Source organism: Saimiri boliviensis, chromosome 11, assembly GCF_048565385.1.
Source record: "Saimiri boliviensis isolate mSaiBol1 chromosome 11, mSaiBol1.pri, whole genome shotgun sequence".
In the NCBI taxonomy this organism is placed as follows: Eukaryota; Metazoa; Chordata; class Mammalia; order Primates; family Cebidae; genus Saimiri; species Saimiri boliviensis.
In genome coordinates, this window is record NC_133459.1 from 111,773,953 (window position 1) to 111,784,019 (window position 10,067).

The following is a 10,067-nucleotide window of genomic DNA, read 5'->3' on the forward strand; positions in this document are numbered from 1 at the left end:
CCTTCGCCTTCTGCCATGATTGTAAGTTCCCTGAGGCCTCCCTAGCCATGCTCAACTATTGGTCAATTAAACCTCTTTTCTTTATAAATTACACAATCTGAGGCATTTCTTTATAGCAATATGAGAATGTAATAATACAGCCTGGTTTATACAATTTAGGTACATTCCATTCTAATTTGCTTATAGATTTTATTAAGGTAAAAATCATGGAACAATAAAAGAGAATAAAAGCACCAACTTTCTGAGCTTCTTTGTTGTATTTACATCTGAAGAAATTTTGTCTTTAGTTGTGAATTAAAAATGAGTTGTCAGGTTCCCTTAATAATTAATGTTGAAATGAACAACTGTTGCAAGTACAACACATTCCATTTAATGTTAAACAGCATTATATTTACCGTAATTCCACCTTTCATCCTAATGTCAACCTTTAAATCTTTAATGTTTTAATCACACTTCTTTTGCTGATATCCCTTGTGAGTTCCTCAAACCAATGCCCACTCTTTTGTGATAAGGTGGGCATTTTATGCTGCAAGGGTTAGTCAGCAGCAATTGTTAATTATTAAGGAAAACAAAATGCAGCTGCTGGAAAATTGTGTTTGTTCCCAGCAGGGCATGTTACCTTTAATCTCTACTGACATTGAGGCAAGTGAAGTCATAAAAGGGAGATAATGCATTTCAAGAACATGGCCCCATAGAAAATTAAAGAATTTCCTATAAAATTAATGAGCCTAATTACCAGATAATGTCTGTATTTGCCTTTCAGCAAGTTATCCGCCTTTCTGATAGAGAGCTGGAAAGAGAGGAAGCAGTGGGTGGGGCCCCAAGTAGCAGCTTTGCTGCTGGTTGGATGAATGCAGGAGAAACAGAAAGTCTACCATGTACTATGTACCTTAGGGCTTCTGTTTCTCCTGGAAACTGAGGAGAAGATGAAAGGCTAACATTTTTGTTAATAACATGCTGTGTACGTGTTCTCACTTATAAATGGAAGCTAAACATTCAGCACCCACCGACACAAACATGGGAACAATAGTCACTGCAAAATACTGGGCGAGGTGGGGGCGGGAGTCAAAAACTACCTATTGGGTACTATGCTCAGTACCTGAGTCCGTTATACCTATGTAACGGACCTGCACATGTACCTCCTGTATCTAAATAAATGTTGGGGGAAAAAAAGATCTTAATAGACAAGTGGAGCACTTTTTTAAAAATACAAAACAGGGCCGAGCGCGGTGGCTCATGCTTGTAATCCCAGCGCTTTGGCAGGCCGAGGCGGGGACATTACGAGGTCAGGAGTTCAAGAAAGACTAGCCTGACCAACATGGTGAAATCCCATCTCTATTAGAAATCAAAAAATTAGCCAAGTGTTGTGGCCGGCTGATCCCAGCTACTCAGGAGGCTGAGGCAGGAGAATCGCTTGAACCCGGGAGGTAGAAGTTGCAGTGAGCCCAGATCGCGCCACTGCACTCCAGCTGGGGCGACAGCGCAAGACTCCATCTCAAAAAAAAAAAAAATTACAAAAGATGAATCATATTAAGATATGTTATGTCCTTTGCCTCTTAATTACAAAACTTGGTCATTTCTTCTTAATTGACTAGAATCTGAAATCAGTCTTTGTTAATTTGGCTCTTAGAAAATTAAATCTGTAGGCAGCAAACCACACTGCCATGTGTGTACCTATGCAACAATCTTACATGTTCTTCACATGTACCCCAAAACCTAAAATGCAATTAAAAAAAAGAAGCAAAAATGAGCTGCATGGAAGGGTTATAACTCAAAAACCGTGAGCAAGAAACTAATAAAATATAGGTAAACCTAAAAAGAACTAATTATATGAGACCAAAATAATGTCTCATTTGAAGGGCAGAAAGCAAGATGGAACTAAAAGACCGAAAAACTATAACTTATATTATAATTTGGAAGAAAATAACTGGAGTTAGAGGGTTCTAAGGTCCTTTAGAGTCAGAAGGTGGGCAGAGTTAATAACTTTCTTTTTTCACCCCTCCCCACCCAGCCGCCCTGAGTTAATAACTTTTAGATTATTTTTTGTTTGTTTGTTTTTTGAGTTGGAGTCTCACTCTTGTTGCCCAGGCTGGAGTGCAATGGCAATCTCAGCTCACTACAACCTCTGCCTCCTGGGTTCAAGCGATTCTCCTGCCTCAGCCTCTCAAGTAGCTGGGATTACAGGTGCCCATCACCATGCCCAGCTAAATTTTTATATTTTTGGTAGAGACTGGGTTTCACTATGTTGGCCAGGCTGAATATAATTTACAGATTCAATACAACCCCTTATAGAACTCCTGACCTCAGGCGATCCCCCCACCTGAGCCTCCCAAAGTGCTGGGATTACAGGCATAAGCCATGGTGCCCAGCCACTTTTAGATTCTATTAATGTATATATGCATGCTGAAAATTTAAGACAATTATTAAAATAATAAAAATGGAAGGTATGGTAAACAAAAATAATAAAAAAGAAAAAAAAATCTGTAGCCGGACATGGCAGCACACATACCTATAGTTTCAGCTACTCAGGAGGTGAGGTGGAGGTATGGCTCGAGCCTAGGAGGACAAGGCTACAGGGAGCTACCATCATGCTACTGCCCTCCAGCCTGGACAACAGAAAAAGACCCTGTCTCTAAAAGAAATTATATTAAAATAAAAAGCATGCGTTGTGTGCAAGGCAATAAATGAGCCCTGAGGTTATTATTTTATCGAGCTGAGCCTTAATTTCCTCACTTTAAACTGGGGCTATTTAAAGGATTGACTTGACATATGTTATTTTTAACTCTTCATGCAATGCTTAAAATAAAAAAAAAAAGTAACTCATTTAATATTACCAAATAGTCATTTAATTGTTACTGTTCTCCTGAGAATTATATACTATTATCTCCACTGTCGTTATCTCCCAGTTCAAACAGCTGGTATATGGGGAGCACAAAAATGAACCCGAATCTTCCTGGTTACAAAAGTTGAACTGACATAGTGTCTTAGGTGTATCTTAGATGTGTGTCTCTCTGCTCTAAAACAAGCGGATAATAAGTGAATTAAGACTTTTATCCCCTTTCTTCTACAGATATATTTTATTTCTAACTTAGTATTTAGGTAAATTCAAGTGAGAAAGAAATGGCTGTATGGAAATTTTAAGAAGGAAGAGCCTCAATGAAGACTCCCTCAAAGAAACCTGAATTTCCACATTTTTAAATGCCTACTTTGCATTGCTTGCATGCTGCAGTATCCTTCAGGAGTCAAAAGCCACAATTACCATCCTAACAATGAATCTAGAGGAGTAAGGATAGATACAGGCAATTACACAAAGCCTAAACACGTTTTAAAAGGTTTTGAGGGGGTTAACTGAGCTTCATACAGTTTCTGGGGCAGATGGAATTTTATTTGGCCAGATGTTTTGTGACCCCAGAATTTATAGGGATCCCCAGAATAGTCCCAAGGTAAAAAATAAAAATAAAAAAAAAGATTTCTAACCATCATTGGCTCATGAACCACTTTGAAAATCTTTTAAATCCAATGGATATTCTGCTGACAAAAAAAAAAAATGCACTTATATACTTAGGTTGAGAATCCCATATGATTTTGCTTTTGACACAGTGATTTTTAAGAGTTTAAAGTCTAAGTTAAACTCTTTGAAATCTAAGTCCAAAACAGTTGTAAGCCCGAACAAGTCTTTTTGTACTACCCTCAGCCTATGAGGCATCCCTGAGGATTAAGGTTGGCACTGACGTGCTCAGCTTGCTGCTGAGTGATCACTGGGTGGTCAGGGATGCCCAGAGCACAGTGTGCTCTCAGAATTGGTAAATCAGTTCTGACGGTCCTGGGACATCTGGCCCAGCCTGATGGTGAGGACCCCTGAGAAGCTGTATCTTTTCAACTCTCCAAATATGCTGGTCAAGTGAATTACTACTACTACTACTACTACTACTACTACTACTACTACTACTACTACTATGTGTTTCATATAATGTATTTCATAATTAATATTTTATATGATTAAGTATATATGAATATATTTTTACAAACTATAAGGCATTATATGCAATTCATGGTTCAGGAAAAAGATGAAAAAGAGAGAGAGAGAAATGAATGTTTTCTGTTATGTTATTTAATTATTATAGCAGCCTTCAACAATAACTCTATTTAACACTTAAGGAAATACACATAAATGTTTAAGAAAAATCTTTTCACTGATATTCTAAAGATGTTTAATATACTTCTCTATGATGCAAAGATTAAATAAATCACTAAGGTATGAAACTTGGGCAGAATATTCTTTAATGAAGATATTCCTTACCGACTTTAGATTGATGTTGACTTAATCAAGAAAAACTGCATTCAACAGCTGCACTTCCTCAGTTGTGGGAGAATGCTCATAATGCTCGGAACCTATGCAACATGACAGGGTAAATCTTAGGTGTTAAAACCGTGATCAGATTCAGACACAACTGAGTTCGAATACCATTCCTGCCACTTATCGAGTGTGCGACCTAGGGCAATTTACTTAATATCTCAGAGCCGCATTTGCTTCATCAATAAAAGGAATTTGTCAGAGGCTGCTGAGTAGATGAAGGGACAATGCAAGTGCTCAGCGTAGGTCTGGCACATCGTAAACCATGTGGGAACGTTATCATGTGTCCTGTATTTATAACATAACTTCTATGAGCCCCTTTACCACTTATGGGAAGTCAAAATTCCAGGAGAGTTAAAATATCTTTTTATATAGGTGTTTTTATCCTTCTGGAGTTTTATCCCTTTCTCTTAGGTGTTACCCGCTTTGCTGTACTTCCACCCATACCATGCCTTTCTCCTTGCTCTGTCTAATCAGACTTTCTGCTCAGCACTGGGGGAAACAGAGATGAAGAACGCAAAGTTGCCTGCCCCGACGAGTTCAGAGTTGAGTGAGTCAGAGCAGAAGGCATCGGTGACTAACTGATACAAAAGTGCTATGGGGGCCCAGAGAAGGAACAAAGAAAAGATAAGTACCTTAGCTGGGGTGAGTGAGGTACAGCTTGACATAGGAAGCAAAGCATAATGCGAACCTTTGGTTGCAGGCGAGACTAGTGAGACACCTCGAGGGCAGAGAATGGAGGCAGAATAAACCTCGAGTCTAGACTTCCCCCTGAAAGAAATGAGGCCTTAACAATGTGGGGATGGAGAGGACGTGAGATAGAGGGAAGAGTAGAAGACAACTCTCAAGAGGGAGGCTGGAGTCACAGAGGAGCGGGATGCCAGGCTTGATCTGGGCATACACATGGAAGAGCAGATTTAGGGAAAGAAAATGACTTCAGTTTGGAGCGCACTGGTTTCAAGGTTTGTGAGGATGTTGAATGTTTTTTTTTCCCCCCCACCTAGACGTGAAATTTGAGGTGTAGATCTGTTTATTAGCTTCCCAGGGCTGCCATAATAAAGGACCTCAAACCGGGTGGCTGAAACCAAGTTTATTTTTTCACGATTTTAGAGGCTACAAGCCCCATATCACTGTGTTGGCAGGGCCACATTCCCTTTGGCTCTAGACAAGAATTCTGCCTTACATTTTGCTAATATTTCACAATTGTCATAAATCCTAGATGTTCTTGGGCTGGTAGATGGGTCACTCCAATCTCTGCCTCTGTCTTCATCTGGCTTTCTCCTCCCCTGTGTCTTTGTGTCTAAATTTCCCTCTTCTTTTAAAGGCACTCGTCACTGAATTAAAACTCACCCTAATCCAGAGTGATTTTATCTTAACTTTGTTACATCCACAAAGACTCTATTTCCAAATAAAGTTACGTTCACAGCTTCCAGTGAATACAATTTTTGGGGGAACACTATTCCACCCACAACCCCTAACAAGGGTAAAAGAGAGGTGGCATCCCATTTACGAGGATGTTATCAATAATTGATGGGCTTTAGGGAAGCCTACCATAGATCCAAGGAAACCATGTACACCACCTGGGAGAGACCATCACTTGGTGAAGGCCACCAGAAGCACAGAGAGCAGAATGAGCAGGAGTCTTCCCAGTAGCTTAAACAAAAAAACTGCAGCAGCCTCTTCTGTCCATCCAGACCTGGTAGTGCTCAGGCAAAGAGGTGTCCCAGGGATCTGCATAAACCCCTGGAATAGGAAACGTGAATCGAGAGGGCTGGCCAAAGCCACTCTCCCCACTTAAAAACGTTGAAGAAGAGAATTTGACTTAAATATGGAATTCAGGTTATAAACTAAACTAGACTAAATTTTAATAATTGACAGGGGCTGAAAAGTTCTGGAATCTTCCCAATGTCATGAGATTCAATATAGTAAGGCTGAATATTACTAAGGCAGTTATGAGAAAACAAAATTCTAATCTATACCTTAATATATGGACAGAGGCTCCCTTGATCATCTGATGACAGAAGCCTGAGACGTCACAATGAAAGTGTAGCCAAAGGTGTTAACAGAACTCATGGGAGTAGAGGAACATACTGCAGTAAGGTGATCTAATCCAGGATGTTTGTTAGGCAGGACAACACCTAAATGGAGTCACAGAGAGAATTTCACACCAAATGAAAATAAGAAAAGCTCTCATGTTCTAGAAGCCAGAGCAAGCTCCAGAGGACTCGTACTACACTGACCTCCTCTAGCTCTGTCTTCCTCGTCGTTTTACCATCTGCAAAGGAACTTAAGTGTTACACACAAATATTCTTTTTTTCCCTCAAAGCATTTTCTTGTTCCATTCAGGTCATGATAGTGTCTGGCACGGATTGTTCATCCTTTCTAAAATACCCAGTGCCACTTTTCAAATACCTCACCCCACCCCGCTGCCAGTCAACCACATTCCCTGAAGAAGCCCGCTATATGCAGAGCAGGATATTAAAAGCCAAACAAGCAAACTGAAAAATAAAAAAGGAATATTGGAAACTTTATTAGCCACAGTCTCAATCCCCTCTGATCTGAATAGGTTTTCCAAACATATTGTGTGAACTGGGGTTCACCATAAGGTACATTTTTTAAAGTCTGCTTTTCTGGTATTATCATGCCAGCTGGAGTTACTTATTTCATTCCAGCTCCGTAGGAATCTACAGGCTGCATAAAAATACATTAAGGAATATTTATAAGATGGCAAACAGGACCAAATGTATGGGAAAGAATAATATTGTGCATTGCTCATTACGAACATGATTATTTTGTGTGTGTAACGGATGTGTTGTTAAAGCACAGTGGGTTGTTTGAAGTTTACAAGTTTGTTATGGATTGATTTATTCATGAAATGCTTTGTTTCTATGACAACTTTATTGGTTTGCCTGTGGTCTAAATACATATAGGCATGGCAGGAATTCCATGGTACAAAACAAATTACACACTCCCCCCTGAATTGCTTGCTGCCTTTAGGGAGTGTAGCAAAAGGATTTCCAACCAGGGCAGACATCACCATTCCCAGAGCCAGCTTTAGAGAGATCACATAATAAAGGAGAAAAAGGCGTTTTGAAAAGAACAACTTAAAAGTCTCCAGCAGCCTCCGACTCTGTAACATAAGGAAAGATTGAAATGAGCACCGAAATGCCCAACGTAAGATAAGAGAAATACAATCTACCCACAATTCATGAGGTTTTCGTTTAAGAAAAGCACTGATCAAAGACCCATATTTCCTGCTATAAATAATATCCCTTGAAGAATACCATTAATATTCACAACAGTTGTGTAACTACAAAAGAAACTGAGAATTGTTGTTTAGAGAAAATAATAATGGATTTTGGAAGATAAAAGGAAAAGGTGGAAGAGAAAAAAAAGACAGAAAGAAAGATATTTGCTACAAACCAAAGATCGTTATTCATTGAAACTTAAGTCAGGGAAATCATGCCTGAGGGGACTTAGATCTTGTGAAAGCTGGAAAAAAGAAAGTGGAATCCAAATTATATTCCTCATATTACCCCTGAAATGCATCCCCATGTATGCATGGGAGGAAAAATTAAAATGAGAAAGATTATTTAGAATAAAATTACTGCATTTCCTAAATTTGAAGAATCTTATGCTACATCATGAAAGTAGCCTTAAACCTAGGGACACAGTGATGAGTTCAGTGAAAACTATGTATGAAGCAAGATGCATTTTCCCCAAATCTCCGTTATATATTTTTCTAAAAACTACTTCAATTTTTCTGCTCTTCTTTTTGTTTCCATGAACTTTTGTCGTGTGTTGATAAATGTCGAAGATTGATTATGTGGTATATGGTGACATACACAGCTTAGAATTTCAGTTCCTCTTTCAATTCCCGCTAAAGGACTGGATTAGACAGCCAACCATGTGTCCATGGTACACAGCCATCTCAACATGGCAGATTGAGTCAAAGGTGAACATCAGACCTAGGAAAATCAATCCATTCCCTTGCCAACAACTAATTAGTTTCTCTCAACAAATTGCATACTTAGAAAAATAGTACAGGAGAGGAGTACAGAATGAAAGGTCATGTCACGTGAGGTTTGGAGCAGCCATGATCAACCATGATGCACCAATGTCCTTCTCCAGAGAGAAGTAGAAACAATGAAGCAGAAGCACCCAAAGAAGATAGATTGCATCGGCCACTAAAGAGGTCAGGTAAACGGAGCAAGTAGATGCCTCAGTCTCTGGGGGCTCTAGTTCCCAAGAGACATGGGTATAACTTATTTCTCTGAGGATATCATGCATTAACAACAAATTGTTTATTTGAGCTAGCTGAGGAAGTTTCCAGTGCAACTAAAGAGCCTTTATTGAACTATATAATCAGAGCTTGTCATTTCTAACAATGGTTAATTCATCCTTTTGATTGAAATTTGCTACTTAATGAAAACTGTATCAACTATTGACACGGTGTAGGTACAGAGTTCTGGTAACTTACTAAAAAAAATGAAATATGTCTTTGATATTATCAGTGCCTTGCTTGAATAAAATTAGCTGAATCTTCTGGTGGTTCAGTTGATCTAAATAAACATCAATCAGCAGTAAAATTTCAGAGCAATAGTGGTGGCAAGCATCTCTGCAGCCACAAGACAATGTTGTATATATCTTATATACTACAAAGGACATCATAGTCTTTATTTGCTGCATTTGAGTGTCCAGTTCAATAAATTCAGAATACGGAATACCCTGGAAACCATCTCTTCCTAAAAAATAAATTAAACAAGTGCACAGTTGCATAGTTTACACAAACAGCCCTTGTGTTAGTGAATCAAGACTATATTTACATTCAATAATTGAATGTTTCATATTTTGACTTCAGGCTTCAGAGTGTTTATTGTGGTATTGTGAAGAACTTGCATAACACCCATCCTACAAGGCTGCCACAGCCATGCACTATTAGGAAATTGTCCCTTTCATACTGTCATGTTTCTCTTGAATTCAAACCTCTCCCAAACTTGAAGAGAAACCAGTAAACATGTTAATAACTATATCCCACCAAAATTGGGTTCACAATTTGACTCAGAAAAACAGAAAAAGAATGTACTGAAAACTAAGTTTTTCTTGGGAAAATTAAGGTGCTATGGTGACTCAGTTATTCATACATCCTTTTAATAAAGATTGTTTCAGGTCTTTTGATGTACAATACTGGGTCCGTCCTTGAAGATTACCCACCATCGGATAAGCCAGATGATACGTAAGTAAATAAAGCAATAGGCTACTGGCAGATGATGACAGATGCTGTTTGTGAAACCAGTGTGGGGCTGAAACAGGTACAAATAGAGAGGAGGAGGAGGTAAATTACTTTAGATAGAATAATTAGGAAGTGAATTTTAAGCTTAGCCCCAAAGAGCAAGAAGAACGTAGCCATGAAGTAAGAAAGTGGAAAGGAGCAGAAACCTTCTAAAATAGAGAGGAAGAGTAAAAGAAGATCTTGAGGTAAGAAGGAGCTTAGTATGTTTAAAAACTAATAATGATAAAATTCCCCGCTAACACTGTTCTAAGTGTTTTAGTTCTGTTAGGTAATTTAACTGAGAGAAGAGCAATGTGGCTGGCACATAGAAAGTTCTTAGTACAAATTTACTGAATGAATAGATTTTTTAAATAACTGCCTACATCCTTTTAATTAGGTATCCATGTGATGCAAAGAGTAAATTCCTACTTTGCATGGCTG

General features: G+C 38.7%; 1 long non-coding RNA gene across 1 annotated transcript; it reads right to left on the reverse strand.

The window, feature by feature from the left end:
* Positions 1 to 4,228: 4,228 nt before the first annotated feature.
* On the reverse strand, positions 4,229 to 5,956 carry LOC141580337 (uncharacterized). The gene is made up of 3 exons (XR_012512569.1): positions 5,906 to 5,956; positions 4,990 to 5,125; positions 4,229 to 4,392 (listed from the first exon to the last, which is right to left on the reverse strand). It is a non-coding gene; the product is annotated as an uncharacterized LOC141580337 (long non-coding RNA).
* Positions 5,957 to 10,067: the final 4,111 nt, after the last annotated feature.